The sequence below is a fragment of the Oncorhynchus clarkii genome, chromosome 18, assembly GCF_045791955.1.
Source record: "Oncorhynchus clarkii lewisi isolate Uvic-CL-2024 chromosome 18, UVic_Ocla_1.0, whole genome shotgun sequence".
NCBI classification, from domain to species: Eukaryota; Metazoa; Chordata; class Actinopteri; order Salmoniformes; family Salmonidae; genus Oncorhynchus; species Oncorhynchus clarkii.
The window spans coordinates 59153898-59175209 of record NC_092164.1 but is presented as its reverse complement, the minus strand read 5'-3'; the positions used below and the strand labels follow the sequence as shown (position 1 = coordinate 59175209).

At 42.9% G+C, this 21312-nt stretch overlaps 1 protein-coding gene across 2 annotated transcripts in view; it reads left to right on the top strand.

Moving 5' to 3' along the window:
- Positions 1–21312, top strand: part of LOC139373794 (engulfment and cell motility protein 1) — a 162960-nt gene that overhangs the window by 11342 nt on the left and 130306 nt on the right. The gene's annotated exons all lie outside the window — the stretch shown is intronic.

Genomic DNA, 21312 nt, shown 5'->3' with positions numbered 1-21312 from the left:
GTGTGAGTGCCCTGAGCAGTGTCGTATACATTTTACTAGAGGAAAGAATAACAGCCCTCTGCAAACCCAATGAACGGTTTAGCCCAGGGTTCCTCAACTGACGGCCCACGGACTGAATTTGGCCCACGTGATTTATTTTTAAATTTTTAAATTTGGCCCCCCAATTAATTGTTTTAATTGATGATTAAAGATTAAAAAAAAAAGATTAAAGACTAAAAACAACAGCGAATCAGCTCCAAGTGATTTATTTTTTGGGGGCATCTGTTCCAAAGTATTCCCACGTATAATAGAGAGATATACGCTGAGTGTACAAAACATTAGGAACACCTTCCTAATATTGAGTTGCAACCCTCTTTGCCAATCTACACAGATTGAATTGGATTTAACAGATGATGTCAATAAGGGATCATAGCTTTGACCTGGATTCATCTGGTCAGCCTATGTCATGGAAAGAGCAGGTGTTCCTAATGTTTTGTACACTCAGTGTACGATCGCATACAAATAAATGTATGCAAGATTTGAAAACAAATGTTTTAGTAAAATATTTCATCTGTTTGGGCTTCTTGTGGTCAATTTGAGTCTATAAATGATTTGTAATTATGTCCCCCCCCCCCGACCATCACACCACCACCTCACAAAGACGCTGAGTAGGTGAAACCAAAAATCTCAAATTTGGACTCAAGAGACCAAAGGACAGATTTCCACCGGTCTAATGTCCATTGCTTGTGTTTCTTGGCCCAATTAAGTCTCTTCTTATTATTGGTGTCCTTTAGTAGTGATTTCTTTGCGGAAAATCGACCATGACGGCCTGATTCACAGTCTCATCTGAACAGTTGATGTTGAGATGTGTCTGTTACCTGAACTCTGTGATGCATTTATTTGGGCTGTAATTTCTGAGGCTGGTAACTAATGAACTTATCCTCTGCAGCTGAGAGTAACTCCGGGTCTTCCTTTCCTGTGGTGGTCCTCATGAGAGCCAGTTTCATCATAGCGCTTGATGGTTTTTACGCACTTGAAGAAACTGATAAGGTTCTTGAAACGTTCTCTTTGTTTTTTTGAGCTGTTCTTGCCATAATATGAAATTGATATTTTGCCTAATAGGGCCATCTTCTGGATACAAACCCCTACCTTGTCACAACACAGCTGATTGGCTCAAACGCATTAAGAAGGAAAGAAATTCCACAAATTAACTTTTTAAGAAGACACACCCGTTAATTGAAATGCATTCCAGGTGACTACCTCATGAAGCTGGTTGAGAGAATGCCAAGAGTGTGCAAAGCTGTCATCAAGGCAAAGGGTGGCTACTTTGAAGAATTTCAAATATAAAATATATTTTGTTTTGTTTAACACTTTTTTGGTTAATACATGATTCCATATGAGTTATTGAATAGTTTTGTTATTTAAATTGTGTGTGTGTGTGTGTGTGTGTGTGTGTGTGTGTGTGTGTGTGTGTGTGTGTGTGTGTGTGTGTGTGTGTGTGTGTGTGTGTGTGTGTGTGTGTGTGTGTGTGTGTGTGTGTGTGTGTGTGTGTGTGTGTGTACACACATATATCTCATACATGACTTTGACACACACATACACTACACATGTACAATAAATACACACATTTATTTTATTCCTTTTGGATTCTGTCCATGTGACAAATAGTTAGTTTTTATTGGCTTTGTAAAGGCATGGGTATAGAGATGAGGGTGGTAAAGCAAACAATGGCGGCATGAGGTAAGTGGCAGTAAAAGATGGCGTCTGCAGTAGGGGGAAACAGCACCAATGGCCGGCCCCACCACCACTCTTGTTGTTGTTGAACTAAAGCTGTTTTGTTTTTATTTGTAATATACATGTTGTGCTCTTCTATCGGTTGTGCAATGATGTCAGAGGGGAAAACTGTGTTGGTTGTTTGCAGTAACTTACAGTATATGTTGTTGTAATATTGCACATGAAGGATTCCCGCTTTTAAATGTCCCCAGCCAGCAGTATTCAGTATCACTTCTCTGACATAGCTAGGCCCCACACAACCTGGGCTATTGGCAGAGATGATTGAGGTGGAGGGTTGTGGAAGGTGGTGCATGTAGCTAGCTACTAGCTGTTCAGTGAGCCTGATCTGCAGGGGTGAGGAATTACGCTGTGGTCCTAGTACTTCTGGCAGCAGGGATGGGGGTACAGGGGGAACTCGGTGGGGGTGACGGCTGTGTTTTGTAAAATCCAGGCCTCCCTGGAACTCACCCAAGCCTGCTAGAGGTGGGGGTATCAGTCACAGCTGGGGGGCCAAGGGGGCCCAGGGAGCGGTAGGAGGACAGCTGGCAGAACAAGAGGGTGTGTTTATGTGCCTCCATTAGCACTATGAGCGTCCATGTGATTGAAGATCACAGTATCTCCTTTGTTCCCCTCTGCCTGATCTGCCGTGCTGGTCACAGATTGAGACTCTGTCTGGTCTCCAGTGCTGGTCACAGAGTGACTCTCTGTCTAGTGAGCGCTGGTGACTGTGGCCATTCACAGCATTCTGCACCTCAGCAGGGGGAGGGGGGGGGGAGAGATGCAGAGCTGTCTCTCCTGACAAGATCCCACTGCACTGTGTCGGTCCTCCACCGTGGGCGTGTGTGTCCTGTGAATGGGAGGATGTTTGGGACCAGCACGTTAATTGCATTTTATTTATTAACCTTTTATTTTTTAACAGGGTGTCATATTGAGACCAAGTCTCTTTTTACAAATGAGCCTGCGCAATACAAACACACACGTCAACACAAAACACACTAAAAGTACTAAATTACTTCACTTAGATCATTCCCTACTAATGTTTTACATTCCCTACAGGGCAACAGGCAGTTAAGCCTGAGCCTCCCCTGCAACATGATCCACATCTGTGGAGCACAAAAACTAGTACCGTCTCTCCCTAAATCAGAAGCCACCCTTGGAACCTCTTGCACTATCCAATCTTGTGCTCTTATACTGTATTCTATGGTGACCTTGACCAGTGTGGTCAGATACGTTGGCCGTTTCTGCAGGAGTGCTTTGTAAAGTAACAGAAGGGAATGCTGCCCTCTTCTTCTACGTACAGAGGCCCAACCCACCTTTTGATACAATACACAATGGTGAGTTCTAAAACCATCACCAGTCATTTTTATCTAATTAGGCAAGTCAGTTAAGAACAAAGTCTTATTTTCAATGACAGCCTAGGAACAGTGGGTTAACTGCCTTGTTCAGGGGCATAATGACAGATTTTGACCTTGTCAGCTCGGGGATTTGATCTTGTTACCTTTCGGTTACTAGTCCAATACTCTAACCACTAGGCTACCCTGCCAGTGATGAATCTAAGGGCACAATGGGAAAACAGCATCTAGAGGTTTAGGTGTGGAAGCCTCTGCATGCCTGTAGATTATATCCCGGTTATCTAAAACAGACAAATTGCCTGGACAACTTCCTTTCTATTATCAAAAGACAGACATGCTCTATTTCTGTAAAAATAATCACATTTTGATCATCAATTTCTTTACCAGCTCAGTAACATGCATATTTATCATCTAGCCAGATACCAAGATCAAATTGTATTTGTCACATGCCGAATACAACAGGTGTCGACCTGTGAAACCACTGTGAAATGCTGACTTACAAGCCCTTAACCAACAATGCAGTTTAAAGAAAAATAAGAGTTAAGAAATAATATATTAAATGAACTAAAGTAAAAAACAATAAGTAACACAATAAAATAACAACGGCGCTATGTAGAGGGGGTACCGAGTCGATGTGCGAGGGTACATGTACAGGTTAGTCAAGATATTTACCAGAGGGAACTCCGTTTGGATTTGTGTTCTGTTCAGGCTAGTAATTTCAAGGTCACTTCAGGCAACGTTATGTGACCTAGATGTTACGGGACCTAGATAATAGCATGCATTTAGTTTTGTTTACATTAAGTATTAACTTAAGATTCAAGAGGGACTTCTGTAAGGCATGACGGTGCCAGAAGCCCTGGAGGCAGTGCTGTAATGCACCGTCATGTGTATAATGTCACTGCTACTGCAGAGTATTACTGCCTGTGATCAGTCATCACAGCTAGCTGGAATTCTAATAGCTAGAGGATAATAGCCTGCCTCGGCTTTATTCTCAAAGACATGTCTGCATCCCAAATGGCACCCTATTCCCTTTATTGTGCATTACTTTTGACCAGTGCACTACAAAGGGATCAGGGGCCATTTGAGACACATACAATGGTTATTGTTAAAAGTGTATGTCCCAATTAGATTTATGGGCCAATGAGAAATGAAACTGCTGCTGTGTGAATCCTCCTGCATACCAAGGTGAACTGAGGCGACCTGTGTGTGTGTGTGTGTGTGTGTGGCTTACAGCATGTTTATTTTTGTTGCTCTAAAGAATGCATTATTTTCCTGTTACAGTGGGAATGGGGTGGAAGGAGAGGAGGAATATGTCTCTCTCCGTTGCCTTGTCATGACAACTCCTGAATACATTGATTATCACTAGTCTGTGTCATTTACACTGCTGTAGCAAAGAGATTTCCCTTATTCAGGTTCTGAAGGACTTTCCTTTGACTTTTTGATTTCGATAAATACTTTCAGGGCTCCCACTGATGTTGAGGCCGACGGTCTCTGACTATCTCTGAAGCTTTTATTTCAAGTAGGACATGTAAAAATAGCAGCAAATCAATCCCAAACGTTCCCCGCTCGGGCTCTTTCAGGTTTCAATCTAGGGTAGCAGAAACCAACAGGGATTTGGTGACATGGGACAGTATATCTTCAGCACTGGCTGACTGACTGACTGTATGGCTGGCTGACTGACTGACTTTAAGGCTGTATTCCCATTTTCTTCCCATCAACTAGAAGTGTGCAATATTTACAAGCATGTCTCTCTGTTTGCCGCTGTCTTTCTGTCTCTTTATTTCAATTGGAAAATGGACTTATGCTTTGGCTATTCTTCAGAATAGTCTCAATTCATAAGAGCTTAGTTATTGAGCTACTATTGTTTAATTAGTCTTAATAAAGCTCCTGTCTAAATGCACTGTATTCACACATGAACCATTGTGTAGGTTTATGGTTGTTATGACATTAAAACTCTACAGCAGAATGACTGGGTCTCTTCTCCTATTCACTTTACTGTAGTATCGTTTCAAATGGCACCCCAATTCCCTATAGAGTGCACTACTTTGACCAGAGCCCTATGCCGTTTGAGACGCATCAGCCTGTTGTTGGGCAAGAAGAAGAAGGGTGTACTGGCACGTGAAGTGCAGTCGCAATGATGATGTTTTTGTTTGCTGGTTCCCTCAGGGGGAAGAGGATTAGCTTATTTTAGGCTTGGGTTGTGTGTTCTTTTTCATCTCCATAAATGAGTGAAGCTAAGCGTTATGCGACAGTATTGTGCTTGCTTAATCCCTCTGCTCTTTCACTCCAATTATTGATTTGTAAAAAATATAAAATACCATTCAAAAGTTTGGGGTCACTTAGAAATGTCCTTGTTTTTGAAAGGAAAGCTTTTTTTTTACCATTAAAATAACATCAAATTGATCAGAAATACAGTGTAGACATTGTTAATGTTATAAATGACTATTGTAGCTGGAAACGGCAGATTATTTTAATGAAATATCTACATATGCGTACAGAGGCCCATTATCAGCAACCATCACTCCTGTGTTCCAATGGCACATTGTGTTAGCTAATCCAAGTTTATCATTTTAAAAGGCTGATTGATCATTAGAAAATAATTTTGCAATTATGTTAGCACAGCTGAAAACTGTTGTTCTGATTAAAGAAGCAATAAAACTGGCCTTTTTTTAGACTAGTTGAGTATCTGGAGCATCAGCATTTGTGAGTTCAATTACAGGGTCAAAATGGCCAGAAACAAAGCACTTGCTTCTGAAACTCTTCAGTCTATTCTTGTGCTGAGAAATGAAGGCAATTCCATGTGAGAATTTGCCAAGAAACTGAAGATCTCGTACCTTCGCAGAACAGTGCAAACTGGCCCTAACCAGAATAGAAAGAGTAGGAGGCCCCGGTACACAACTGAGCAAAAGGACAAGTACATTAGTGTCTAGTTTTATTTATTTACTTCACAGAACTGTAAGCCTTTCGCCTCTTGTTAGCACCAATATAAATACTATATGAAAAGACTTGATTGGTGATTTTTTTATTTTCTTCATTGGGCCACATATGATCTTCTGCTTGCTGTACATAGGCTAGGCTACATCCCACGAACAAAATGCTAAATGTTCAGGTTTCTGAGCAGTTTCGCAAAGAGTTTGACTCTCTCTGTTTCGAAAAGAGTTTGACTCTCTCTGTTTCGAAAAGAGTTTGACTCTCTCTGTTTCGAAAAGAGTTTGACTCTCTGTTTCGAAAAGAGTTTGACTCTCTCTGTTTCGAAAAGAGTTTAAGCGCCCGTTTCTACTTCTGGTTTAGCCTTTTAGAGCTGCATCCTCCTGCAGTTCACCACAGTGGAATAAGTAATGATAGACTACGAGCATCAGGGTTTTCTCTGCGGTCTGCTGAGTAATTTTAGCCATTTGGGGAAGTGGTGTCTGTCATTTTTGTTTTTAACATCCTATTCATATTCAGGCCATGTTTAACAATACATCCTTCTTCCCTTCCTTGAAGAAATCTCTGATCTAACATGGCTGGTTGGTTCAAGGTGATGTGATAGAACCACTGCTTATACCTAACTATTTTTGGTATTGTACAGTTATTACTAGCGTCATGTCAAGGGGGTGTACTTGTAGATCAAGTTGCCTCACGCTCCAGCAACAGGAGATAGGCTCCTCCATATGGGCCGTTCTGGCTCAGACAAGGCTTACTTGCTTAGAGTACATCAGCTATTAGTAGGGCTGTCAGAGTTAATCAGTTACATTCGTGTAGTTTTAGTGCACACTTTTTAATCGTGATTAGTCGCATTGTCTGAAAGGGTTCAAAATACACGGAAAACAATCAAAATACCTCATATAAACAGTACCAGTTAAAAGTTTGGAGACACCTATTAATTTCAAGGGTTTTTCTTTTTAATATTTTTTACATTGTAGAATAATAGTGAAGACATCAAAATGAATGAATTAACACATATGGAATCATGAAGTAAACAAGAAAAGTGTTAAACAAATCTATAATATATTTGAGATTCTTCAAAGTAACCACCCGTTGCCTTGGTGACAGCTTTGCACACTCTTGGCATTCTCTCAACCAGCTTCACCTGGAATGCTTTCCCAACAGTTTTGAAGGAGTTCCCACATATGCTGAGCACTTGTTGCCTGCTTTTCCTTCACTCTGTGGTCCAACTCAACCATCTCAATTGGGTTGAGGATGGGTAATTGTGGAGGCCAGGTCATCTGATGCAGCACTCCATCACTCTCCTTCTTGGGCAAATAGCCCTTACACAGCCTGGAGATGTTGGGTCATTGTCCTGTTTAAAAACAAATGACAGTCCCACTAAGCACAAACCAGATGGGATGGCGTATCACTGCAGAATGCTGTGGTAGCCATGCTGGTTAAGTGTGCCTTGAATTTTAAATAAATCACAGACAGCATCACCAGCAAAGCACCATCACACCTCATCCTCCATGCTTCACGGTGGGAACCACACATGTAGAGATAATCTGTTCACCTACTCTGCGTCTCACAAAGGCATGGCGGTTGCAACCAAAAATCTAATTTGGACTCATCAGACCAAAGGACAGATTTCCACTAGTCTACTGTCCATTGCTCATGTTTCTTTGCGCAAGCAAGTCTCTTCTTATTGGTGTCCTTTTAGTAGTGGTTTCTTTGCAGCAATTTGACAATGAAGCCCTGATTCACGCAGGTTCTTCTGAACAGTTGTTGAGATGTGTCTGTTATTTTAACTATGCAAGCATTTCGCAACACCAGCAATAACACCTTCTAAACACGTGTATGCGGCCAATAAGATTTGATTTGAAGCATTTATTTGGGCTGCAATTTCTGAGGCTGTTAACTCCTCCAATGAACTTCTCTTCTGCAGCAGAGGTAACTCTGGGTCTTCCTTTCCTGTGACAGTCTCCATCAGAGCTTGTTTCATCATAGTGCTTTATGGTTTTTGTGACTGCACTTGAAAACGTAAAAAATTCTTGACATTTTCTGGATTGACTGACTTTCATGTCTTGAAGTAATGATGGACTGTAATTTCTTTTTGTTTATTTGAGCTGTTCTTGCCATAATATGGACTTGGTCTTTTACCAAATAGGGCTATCTTCTGTATACCACTCCTACCTTGTCACAACACAACTGATTGGCACAAAAGCGTTAAGAAGGAAAGAAATTCCACAAATGTACTTTTAACAAGGCACACTTGTTTATTGAAATACATTCCAGGTGACTACCTCATGAAGCTGGTTGAGAGAATGCCAAGTGTGTGCAAAGGGTGGCCACTTTGAAGAATCTCAAATATATTTTGTATAACACTTTTTTGGTTTCAACATTATTCCACTGTTATTTCATAGTTTTGATGTCTTTGCTATTATTCTACAATTTAGAAAATATAAAAAATTTAACTCTTGAATGAGTAGGTGTGTCCAAACTTTTGGCTGGTACTGTACATCTAAAAACAACAATACCATGTCAAAACAGGTTGACATTGTGATTAAAGAAAGTGTGCTTTGTCAATTTACCACATTTAGCTAACCATTACTTTGGACAAAATCAAGACGCCAATATACTTGTAATGCTTTTTGTATAAAAAAATCTTAAATTACAGATCAATTTGAGCAAATTCTGAATCATACGTGAAGCCACAGAATACAGCCAAATATATAGAAACATCACTATTGGCAGCTAAACAGTGGATTCTACCAGGACAATCAGTCCTATGGACTAGCCTACATGGTTTCTGCTAGCACTGAGCTGTGTGTGTGTGCCAGATAAAGTAAAAGCAGAGGGTAGTATTGATTTTGCCCTACAGTTACACGCACTGATTACGCAATGTTCAAATGGTGCTGTTGGACAGATTACTTAATGCATTGTTTTTCCCCCCAACGGAACCACTGTTTCATAAGCTGATCCGTGTCATTAAGGGTTTATTAATAGAATATGTTCATTTTTTAAATGTTAAACTGTTTTTTTTCGGCACTCATCAGAAAAGCTGCCCACTTATTGTAGCACTGCACTGCAGAGGGAGTGGGATGAGAGAGAGATCATGATCGTTCATGGTCACTCCACTATGGGGGTGGGTTTCTCCTAATGAATGGAGGTTTTTCTGCTGTTGGTCTTTCCTGATATTCCTACGCCTATCCCACCTCTACATACCATCACCCGTGTCCTCCTACCCTGAAAGGACAATAGAAATAGTCCCCTGTTCCCATGACTCCCTCCACAGACCAACCAAAAAGCCCCATTCATCCCAGGCCTACTGTAGGTCACGTGAACCGGGAGTGCTTTTGTGTGCTGTGTGGTCCTGCCCCCTCCTCCCACCCTCTCAAAGAAGAAGGGTCGAGCCGAGCGTGCATTTACATTTTCCGGGTGGCTCGCCCCCCCCTTGGAGGTTGCTGACTTTTGCTCCTGCAGGGTGAGGTTTGATGAAAACCCCTCAAGAGGAAGAGTGGGTCAGGAAAGTCACTACCACTTTCCATGTTTCCCCCTCAAGTGCTCATGTTGTTCCACCTGATGGTGTTCCACCTGATGGTGTTCCACCTGAGGGTGTTCCACCTGATGTTGTGTTGAGACTAGAGGTCGACCGATTTATGATTTTTCAACACCGATCCGGTGTTAGTATTGCCAGTGTAACAGTATAGCTTCCGTCCCTCTCCTCGCTCCTGCCTGGGCTCGAACCAGCAACACAACGACATCAGCCACCATCGAAGCAGCGTTACCAATGCAGAGCAAGGGAAACAACCACCCCAAGGCTCAGAGCGAGTGACGTTTGAAACGCTATTAGCGTGCGTTAACTAGCTAGCCATTTCACTTCAGTTACACCAGCCTCATCTCGGGAGTTGATAGGCTTTAAGTCATAAACAGCGCAATGCTTGACGCACAACGAAGAGCTGCTGGCAAAACGCACGAAAGTGCTGTTTGAATTAATGTTTACACACCTGTATCTGCCTACCATCGCTCAGTCAGATACTTGTATGCTTGTATGCTCAGTCGGATTATACAGTGCCTTGCGAAAGTATTCGACCCCCTTGAACTTTGCGACCTTTTACCACATTTCAGGCTTCAAACATAAAGATATAAAACTGTATTTTTTTGTGAAGAATCAACAGCAAGTGGGACACAATCATGAAGTGGAACGACATTTATTGGATATTTCAAACTTTTTTAACAAATCAAAAACTGAAAAATTGGGCGTGCAAAATTATTCAGCCCCTTTACTTTCAGTGCAGCAAACTCTCTCCAGACGTTCAGTGAGGATCTCTGAATGATCCAATGCTGACCTAAATGACTAATGATGATAAATACAATCCACCTGTGTGTAATCAAGTCTCCGTATAAATGCACCTGCACTGTGAGTCTCAGAGGTCCGTTAAAAGCGCAGAGAGCATCATGAAGAACAAGGAACACACCAGGCAGGTCCGAGATACTGTTGTGAAGAAGTTTAAAGCCGGATTTGGACACAAAAAGATTTCCCAAGCTTTAAACATCCCAAGGAGCACTGTGCAAGTGATAATATTGAAATGGAAGGAGTATCAGACCACTGCAAATCTACCAAGACCTGGCCGTCCCTCTAAACTTTCAGCTCATACAAGGAGAAGACTGATCAGAGATGCAGCCAAGAGGCCCATGATCACTCTGGATGAACTGCAGAGATCTACAGCTGAGGTGGGAGACTCTGTCCATAGGACAACAATCAGTCGTATATTGCACAAATCTGGCCTTTATGGAAGAGTGGCAAGAAGAAAGCCATTTCTTAAAGATATCCATAAAAAGTGTCGTTTGCCACAAGCCACCTGGGAGGCACACCAAACATGTGGAAGAAGGTGCTCTGGTCAGATGAAACCAAAATTGAACTTTTTGGCAACAATGCAAAACGTTATGTTTGGCGTAAAAGCAACACAGCTGAACACACCATCCCCACGGTCAAACGTGGTGGTGGCAGCATCATGGTTTGGGCCTGCTTTTCTTCAGCAGGGACAGGGAAGATGGTTAAAATTGATGGGAAGATGGATGGAGCCAAATACAGGACCATTCTGGAAGAAAACCTGATGGAGTCTGCAAAAGACCTGAGACTGGGACAGAGATTTGTCTTCCAACAAGACAATGATCCAAAACATAAAGCAAAATCTACAATGGAATGGTTCAAAAATGAACATATCCAGGTGTTAGAATGGCCAAGTCAAAGTCCAGACCTGAATCCAATCGAGAATCTGTGGAAAGAACTGAAAACTGCTGTTCACAAATGCTCTCCATCCAACCTCACTGAGCTCGAGCTGTTTTGCAAGGAGGAATGGGAAAAAAATTCAGTCTCTCGATGTGCAAAACTGATAGAGACATACCCCAAGCGACTTACAGCTGTAATCGCAGCAAAAGGTGGCGCTACAAAGTATTAACTTAAGGGGGCTGAATAATTTTGCACGCCCAATTTTTCAGTTTTTGATTTGTTAAAAAAGTTTGAAATATCCAATAAATGTCGTTCCACTTCATGATTGTGTCCCACTTGTTGTGGATTCTTCACAAAAAAATACAGTTTTATATCTTTATGTTTGAAGCCTGAAATGTGGCAAAAGGTCGCAAAGTGCAAGGGGGCCGAATACTTTCGCAAGGCACTGTATGCAACGCAAGACAAGCTAGATAATATCTAGTAATCTCATCAACCATGTGTAGTTAACTAGTGATTATGATTGATTGTTTTTTATAAGATAAGTTTAATGCTAGCTAGCAACTTACCTTAGCTTACTGCATTCGAGTAACAGGCAGTCTCCTTGTGGAGTACAACGAGAGAGAGGCAGGTCGTTATTGCGTTGGACTAGTTAACTGTAAGGTTGCAAGATTAGATCCCTCGAGCTGACAAGGTGAAAATCTGTCGTTCTGCCCCTGAACGAGGCAGTTAACCCACTGTTCCTAGGCCGTCATTGAAAATAAGAATGTGTTCTTAACTGACTTGCCTACTTAAATAAAGGTATAACAAATACAAAATAAATAAAAAATATATAAAATGTAAAAAAATCGGCGCCCAAAAATACCGATTTCCGATTTGTTATGAAAACTTGAAATCGGCCCTAATTAATCGGCCATTCCGATTAATCGGTCGACCTCTAGTTGAGACTGAGAGAAACAGAAACACAAGTGCTACTCAAGTCTCTAAAACGGCAATGTACTTTTAAATGACTTGATATTAAACATCTGTATTATGGTTTTCTCACCTATAGCGACATAGTAGAAAATACATTTTTATTCTGGTATTATGGCTTTCCTTTGTTTAGAAACGAACAGCACAGGGGTGTTGTGTGTTCAGGGCCTAACCTCAGCAGTGTGGAGACATGGTAGAGTGAGGGGTGTTGTGGTTCAGGGCCTAACCTCAGCAGTGTGGAGACATGGTAGAGTGAGGGGTGTTGTGTGTTCAGGGCCTAACCTCAGCAGTGTGGAGACATGGTAGAGTGAGGGGTGTTGTGTGTTCAGGGCCTAACCTCAGCAGTGTGGAGACATGGTAGAGTGAGGGGTGTTGTGTGTTCAGGGCCTAACCTCAGCAGTGTGGAGACATGGTAGAGTAGGGGGTCTTGTGTGTTCAGGGCCTAACCTCAGCAGTGTGGAGACATGGTAGAGTGAGGGGTGTTGTGTGTTCAGGGCCTAACCTCAGCAGTGTGGAGACATGGTAGAGTAGGGGGTGTTGTGTGTTCAGTGCCTAACCTCAGCAGTGTGGAGACATGGTAGAGTGAGGGGTGTTGTGTGTTCAGGGCCTAACCTCAGCAGTGTGGAGACATGGTAGAGTGAGGGGTGTTGTGGTTCAGGGCCTAACCTCAGCAGTGTGGAGACATGGTAGAGTGAGGGGTGTTGTGTGTTCAGGGCCTAACCTCAGCAGTGTGGAGACATGGTAGAGTGAGGGGTGTTGTGTGTTCAGGGCCTAACCTCAGCAGTGTGGAGACATGGTAGAGTGAGGGGTGTTGTGTGTTCAGGGCCTAACCTCAGCAGTGTGGAGACATGGTAGAGTAGGGGGTCTTGTGTGTTCAGGGCCTAACCTCAGCAGTGTGGAGACATGGTAGAGTGAGGGGTGTTGTGTGTTCAGGGCCTAACCTCAGCAGTGTGGAGACATGGTAGAGTAGGGGGTGTTGTGTGTTCAGTGCCTAACCTCAGCAGTGTGGAGACATGGTAGAGTGAGGGGTGTTGTGTGTTCAGGGCCTAACCTCAGCAGTGTGGAGACATGGTAGAGTGAGGGGTGTTGTGTGTTCAGGGCCTAACTGATCTAGCAGCAGTGTGGAGACATGGTAGAGTGAGGGGTGTTGTGTGTTCAGGGCCTAACCTCAGCAGTGTGGGGACATGGTAGAGTGAGGGGTATTGTGTTTTCAGGGCCTAACTGATCTAGCAGCAGTGTGGGGACATGGTAGAGTGAGGGATATTGTGTGTTCAGGGCCTAACTGATCTAGCAGCAGTGTGGGGACATGGTAGAGTGAGGGGTATTGTGTTTTCAGGGCCTAACTGATCTAGCAGCAGTGTGGGGACATGGTAGAGTGAGGGGTGTTGTGTGTTCAGGGCCTAACTGATCTAGCAGCAGTGTGGGGACATGGTAGAGTGAGGGGTGTTGTGTGTTCAGGGCCTAACTGATCTAGCAGCAGTGTGGAGACATGGTAGAGTGAGGGGTATTGTGTGTTCAGGGCCTAACTGATCTAGCAGCAGTGTGGGGACATGGTAGAGTGAGGGGTGTTGTGTGTTCAGGGCCTAACTGATCTAGCAGCAGTGTGGGGACATGGTAGAGTGAGGGGTGTTGTGTGTTCAGGGCCTAACCTCAGCAGTGTGGAGACATGGTAGAGTGAGGGGTGTTGTGTGTTCAGGGCCTAACTGATCTAGCAGCAGTGTGGGGACATGGTAGAGTGAGGGGTGTTGTGTGTTCAGGGCCTAACCTCAGCAGTGTGGAGACATGGTAGATTGAGGGGTGTTGTGTGTTCAGGGCCTAACTGATCTAGCAGCAGTGTGGAGACATGGTAGAGTGAGGGGTATTTTGTGTTCAGGGCCTAACTGATCTAGCAGCAGTGTGGAGACATGGTAGAGTGAGGGGTATTGTGTGTTCAGGGCCTAACTGATCTAGCAGCAGTGTGGGGACATGGTAGAGTGAGGGATATTGTGTTTTCAGGGCCTAACTGATCTAGCAGCAGTGTGGAGACATGGTAGAGTGAGGGGTATTGTGTGTTCAGGGCCTAACCTCAGCAGTGTGGAGACATGGTAGAGTGAGGGGTATTGTGTGTTCAGGGCCTAACTGATCTAGCAGCAGTGTGGAGACATGGTAGAGTGAGGGGTATTGTGTTTTCAGGGCCTAACTGATCTAGCAGCAGTGTGGAGACATGGTAGAGTGAGTTTAATTGAGGTCAAACACATTATAAAGCATTCCAGTGAGACTCATAAAATCCAGGCCTCATACAGTAGTCATCTACTGCCTTGGCATCCTCAGGCCCTATGAGGCTAATAAACACGGTCCTCTTGACAGTATTGGGATGTGTGTAAACCCCATTTTCTACAAGGGCAATATACTGTAGCTGTCTTTTTGTTGTTGAAATATTTTATTATGTCTGTTTTGAGGACCCAGATTATTTTTTTCCTGACCTGACTAGGAAAAACTCCAGACCCCAGGGATGAGATCCAGATAGGCCTGGTGGTGGTCGTGCTGTGTGATAAGAGCTCACATTCCATATCCCCGAGCTGCTCCTCCTCAAACATGTCGGACCTACTTTCCAAGCCCCTTCACTACTCTCCCAGCTATGTTGATTACACATCACTGTTAGCCAAGAGCCACGATAGCCTTGAGTCTTCTGGGAGTATCCCAAATAGCAAGCCCACAATTATCAGAATTGGGTTTGATTTATATACAGTCCCATAAAATCTTGTTCTGTAGGTCAGACCGAGGACTCTTCCCTAATCCTGTGAAATTGGAAGAGGAAAGTAAGGGTCCTTTTGACAGTGTTCCCTTAAGCTAAACTTGAGGTATTATTAAGTGCGAGATCCAGAGTTGCTTTTTACAAAACCCTTAACGTCTGTACACGCTACAGGCCGAGGCGTTTGGTGTTGCACTCCTTCCCTCTACAAATAAGAGCCGTCCATTTTGCGTTTCAGTAAATGTGGTGATAATATTATTGTCCCCTCTCCAAGCCCTAGTTGGTTTGTTTCTTTCTCACCTACTCCCTACAAGTCTTTATTGGGTTTGACAGACACTAGTGACTGGTGACTGAGCCAGATTTGCCTCAGTTTCATGCATAGCGCTCATTGTTCGAGACTAGGGCTGTGGTGGTCGGTAATTGTCAAGCAAATAACTGTCGGTCTCACGTTAATTAACAAACACATTTAGCATCTGGCTTCCACACAGCCTACAAGACACTGATGCAGACCTTTGGAACATCTACATTTTAAAAAGTCTAATAAATACATGTCATATAGCCTACACCTTCACAGTAAATCCATGTAATATAGCCTACACCTTCACAGTAAATCCATGTAATATAGCCTACACCTTCACAATGAATTAATTCATTATTTTAGACAGGTCTGAAGAAGCATGATATGAAGAAAATGTAGTCTATTTCAGAATAACAGAATAGCATATGCTCAGTTGTCCTTATGTTTGATCCTGATGTGTCTATGCCTGCTCTGTTTTTTTGTGCAGGCTGTACACACATCATTAGTCTCTCATTCATTTGACAAGCACTTGATAATGCCTAGAATTTCACGGCGGCATCCCCTTTGTGGCCGTAATGCACCCTAAAAAAAATCCATGCCTTTGTTGTGCCTTTCTCCCTGAGTGCTGTGCGCTCTCCATCACATGATCAGTTCTTTCTCACAGGCTACAAGTGAAGACAGACATATCGGGGACGCAACTGCGTGTGTCCTTATCCAATTCCGAGGTGCATATTGGAAAAATTGTCCACATTCACTTTTCGTCAGCCAACAAGATGAGTAGGCCTAACGAATAGCAAAAGCACTAGTCTGTCAATATACTATCCCCCCCATAGTACAAAAGTGGACCTATTCTGTGCAAGAAATAAATATTCCAAACAGTCTGGGACTGTAGTGGGATGCAATAGATCCCACATTAATAGAACCACTAGAATCAAAAAAATTGTTTTACGCAATGTGGCTGACACAACAGATCAGAACATTTAGCTTAAAAATGTATATAAATATTAGGCTATTTCTTCACATTATAAGCGCAGCAATGCGCACATGGTAGCAGGCTATAAGCGCAAATGTTCCATTAGCTTGAAAACACCATTATCAAAAGTGACGGCAAATGTGATTATGAACGTAATGCTTTTACTATAAAAGTGAATTTTTATTATCTTCCCCAAACTTGAAACTCACTCGTTGCTTATGTATGCCAGTTAGACTCTAAACCTCTTGTAAAGCGGATTAATGTGCTTCATTTTAAGATGTTTTTTTGCCACTTTAGTTGTGATACAAACCTTATCAAAACATATAGGCCTATGAGCTAGGCTACATGTGGTGTGCAACTATTATTTGGAAAAAGTCGCAAAAAATGGATTTCTTATGCTGGGTACCATTCACAAGTGGTAATAAACTCAGCAAAAAAAGAAACGTCCTCTCACTGTCAACTGCGTTTATTTTCAGCAAACTTAATGTGTAAATATTTGTAGGAACATAAGATTCAACAACTGAGACATAAACTGAACAAGTGCATGGGAAACAGTGTTTAAACCCTTTACAATGGAGATCTGTGAAGTTATTTCGATTTTTACGAATTATCTTTGAAAGACAGGGTCCTGAAAAAGGGACATCTCTTTTTTTGTTGAGTTTATATCATTCACAAGTGATAATATTGTCACCCATCAGACTATTCTTTATTTAATCTTGTCTTTACATATACTAAATAATATGCCGTTTTGATTTAGAATGGACCATTATGATGCACCTGTCTTGAAAGGGGCAGCGGGAAAAAATCCATGTCTCTATGCACTTAAAAAGCGGATGGAGGACGCTTTTCCCATCATTAATTTACCTGTCAGCCCGGTAGGCCATACTCCTGTTGTAAATATAAGCAATCAGCTTAATATTAGGAAAGTTGATAAATAAATATAGTATGCTTAGCCTATAGAAAGCTGATGGGATCCTCCTCTTTTTTAGTAGAGGCCATCACTCTGTTTTCTCACGCAATTGCATAGCCTATAGAAATGTTCCGCAACATGAGCTCATGGGCTCTCATGAAATGTTTGATTAGATTTTTCGATTACATTTGCATTGATGTCAGAGTGATTAGAGGGACAATAGAGTGCTGAGTACCAGGCAGTTAGCAAGTTTGGTAGGCTACTAATGACCATGAGCAGCATCAGCGCTTGGAGAAGCCTGATTACCGTGACTGTGGAATTTGACTGCCTTCATGACTCGTGGCCGCCGGTGTGGCGGTAATATGGTCACCTCAACAGCCCTATTCAAGACACTTGATATTCACTCTCTCATACACTCACACACATTTGTGCTTTGGCTGTGTCTTAAGTTAACCCCTTGCTGCCCATCTAATTAGCCTTCTGCCCACAGTGTTTGTGTCTGAGTTTCAAGTTTTATTGTCATTTGCACAAATACAGTGAAATGCCTTTATTTCAGGCTCTTTTCCAACAATGCAGTAATCAATATCAGTAGTCAACATATTATACTGTAAAGTGTGTGTCTGTGCATGTGTGAGAGAGACCTGGTTTGATGAGCCCTGCAGCAGAAGGTCACACAGTCAGAGTGACTGAAGCCTGTGAGTCCTGTCTGTCTCCTGCTCTCGCTCTGCCCCCCCCCCCCCCCCCCCCCCAATTCAATTTCAATTCAAAGGGCTTTATGGGCATGGGAAACATATATTTACGTTGCCAAATCAAGTGAACTAGATAATTAACCAAAGTGAAATAAACAATCAAAAGTGAACAGCAAACATTACTCACAAGTTTCAGAAGAATAGACACATTTCAAATGTCATTGTCAATATACATTGTTGTAACGATGTGCAAATAGTTAAAGTACAAAAGGGAAAATAAATAAACAATATATCTCTCTCTCTATCCCTACACCCACTCTCTCCCTATATCTCCCCCCTCTCTTTCTTTCTCTCTCTCTCCCCCCTCTTTCTTTCTCTCTCTCTCCCCCTCTCTTTCTTTCTCTCTCTCCCCCCTCTCTCTTTCTCTCTCTCTCCCCCCTCTCTCTTTCTCTCTCTCTCCCCCCTCTCTCTTTCCCTCTCCTCTAACACTCTCTCCATCAGTTCATCGTCCTCTGTGACTGTCTGGCAGTAGGAAGGCCTTTCAGTTTACAAACTCCTAATTGAGCTCCACTGTTATGTTTAAAGCTCATACCCCTGACCTCCCTGTTGAGAGATATTGCCTTATGTAATCATGGCATATTATTTTTAAATCTAAAGGGATCTGGGTATGAACACTGCACATTTATGTTCAGCTTAGAGAGACAACCTGTGACATTATCTTATGTAATGTCTGTTTCAGTTGGTGTACACTACAGACACTAAATGTGTCCCGAATTGCACCTTATTTCCTATTTAGTGCACTACTTATGAACAGGGCACTGTGTAGGGAACAGGGTGCTGTTTAGGATGCAACCTCTTTTTTTACATTTATTTAACCTTTATTTAACTAGGCAAGTCAATTTAAAAACAAATTCTTATTTACAATGACAGCCTACCCCGAATTCCCCTAACCCGGATCACGCTGGGCCAATTGTGGGACCCCCAATAACAGCCTGTAATCGAACCAGGGTCTGTAGTGATGCCTCTAGTACTGAGATGCAGTTCCATAGACCCTGTGCCTCTCGAAAGCCCTCTAAATGCACTGATTTAGCAGTTGGATTATAGAGCAGAAAATGTTGCGTTAGGAGGCCCCGTTATGGATCGACTATAACTACACCGGAAGGATACGCCGACATTTAACACTCATCATAGACCAAAACAATGTTGTGATTGGGTAACTGATGCTTATGTGTAGGCTGGTAGAGTTCCAATGGGAGATGCATCATATCACATCTCATTCTTTAAACAAAAACACCCTCAGGTACTAGCTACCATTGTATTATTTTAACAAAGAACCTACTAGCTAGTAAAGCCCTTGTTATGTGTGCTGCTTGGCACTTGCAGTTAGAGAACTTTTGTTGTGTGGGCATGTTTCCGCTCTGGAAGCACAGTTCATTTTTATTATTATCTTCCCACAGAGCATCCCTAACCGTGTGACATTCCTTCCCTGTCAAGGACTCTTCTGAGTGGGGACAAGTCCCCCCCCTATTCTCCCAGGCCCCCCCAAGGCTCCTGCTCGGGAGAGTATGGGGAGGAACAGTACAGTACATTGCTGTAGGCTAATTGGTTTCCTTAGCATAATCGGCTCATCTCCATGGAGACGGCGGCTAACTAGTGCTCTACGATAGCTCTGTGGTGAGCAGGGCTGGAGGAGGGAGCAGGCCGTTTTTAGAACTGTCGTGTGGAAAAGTACTTTGGGGAGCGATGAAGTAGTGGTGGTTTACTTAGAAAATAGTTTGGCATTGTGTGCATCCCTGGCTACGCCCTGAGAGAAGAGTAGCTTTCCATACCCAAATGCTCCAGTGAGATCTTCCAGTTCTTTAAATGAGTTAGCCTGCTAAAACATATGTTATGACAGTAATGCCTCTGGTTTTGTGGTCTCTAGAATTGTGTAGCTACACGGTATGTGAATCACGACCGCTCAGTCTTGTCAATTAGCATAGCAGAAGATTTCCCCCTCGCACGGGAATGCACTGAATGTAGGCCCCAACTGCTGAAACACAAATGACTCAATAAGGTGTAGTGAAATCCCAGCTAACACAGAATGTTCCTGCGACTTTCCCTTATACGTATATTCTCTAACTTCTTTTTTAATTTATTTTTTTACATATAACGCTGCCACAATGTTCTGGGAACCAACATTTGTTAGCTGGGATATATGTGCCTGTCTGACAACCTGTGATCTGTTCTGTCTGGGACAATTGTATAATAACAATTGTAAATGTCAAACAGGTGGTCGTGTTAAATGCTGTGAAAAGGAGAGATTGTGGTGAAATGTTAGATGTCTTATGAAACACATTCTGTGAAACGGCTGAGCTCATTTGTCCTTTTGACCTGCCTGCCTCCTCTTTCTTTCTCTCCCTTCCTCCATCTCTCTCTCTGCTTAGTCTCTGTGGCCTTGTTGACCTATCTCTCCCTTCCTCCATCTCTCTCTCTGCTTAGTCTCTGTGGCCTTGTTGACCTACCTCCCTTCTGTGGCCTTGTTGACCTACCTCCCTCATCCTCAATCTCTCTTTCGCTCTCTTTCTCTCCATCACTTTCTCCACCTCTCTCTCTTTCTCTCTGGTCTCTGTGGCCTTGACAGCTCAGATAATCAGAGAGCCAGATTAGTTAGTTTTGAATCTGATCCCAGGTAAAAATCTGCTAGAAAACACACTACTCCAGTATTTGGCTTTGTGGTAGAGATGAGTAGGGACTCGAGGGAGTTGGGGCCTCACTAACCCTAGGGTGGGTTAAACATATGCTGTGTGTCAGACTTCACACACTGACACTGGCCAACTAAGACGTCAGCCCCTGACACTTGTAATGGGTGCAGTGAAGTAGCTGTAAGCACCAGACCTGGGTTCAAGTAGCATTTGTCTTCTTTCAAATACTGTATCTGCGCTCGATTGAGCTTGCCTGGCACAATGGAACCCAAGGAATAGTCCCGAAAGTGCAAACCCCACCACGATAACTTTACAGGTAGACGATCAAATGCTCAAAGTATTTTTGTAAAGATTTCAAATACCATTTGAACCCAGGTCTGGTCAAACTTCACTGAGACTTCCCAACTAAGACGTCAGTCCCAACGCTTAGTTCAATGAGGCTGTAATGTTAAGATCCTGTCAGGTTTTGGCTCATTCTCCCACCACCGTGCGAGTTGTTCTTATAGTCTATGGCAGCAGTGAGACAATAGGGCAGCCAGAGGTGGAAGTGAGAGCTTGGCTATGTCCCAAATGACACCCTATTCTCTATCTAGTGCATTCCTCCTTACTGATGGGCCCTTGACGGTCAAAAGTAGCGCACTACATAGAGAATAGGATGCCGTTTGGGACGAAACCCTTGTGGTATTGGGTAATGGAACATGGCTCCCTCTGCTCAGAGCTCTGACTAGACTATGTTGACCCCACACCAGGGTAATGTTCAGTAGGCAAACACTGTGGAATGTTCCAGATAGAAATGACATAAATAGAGCTG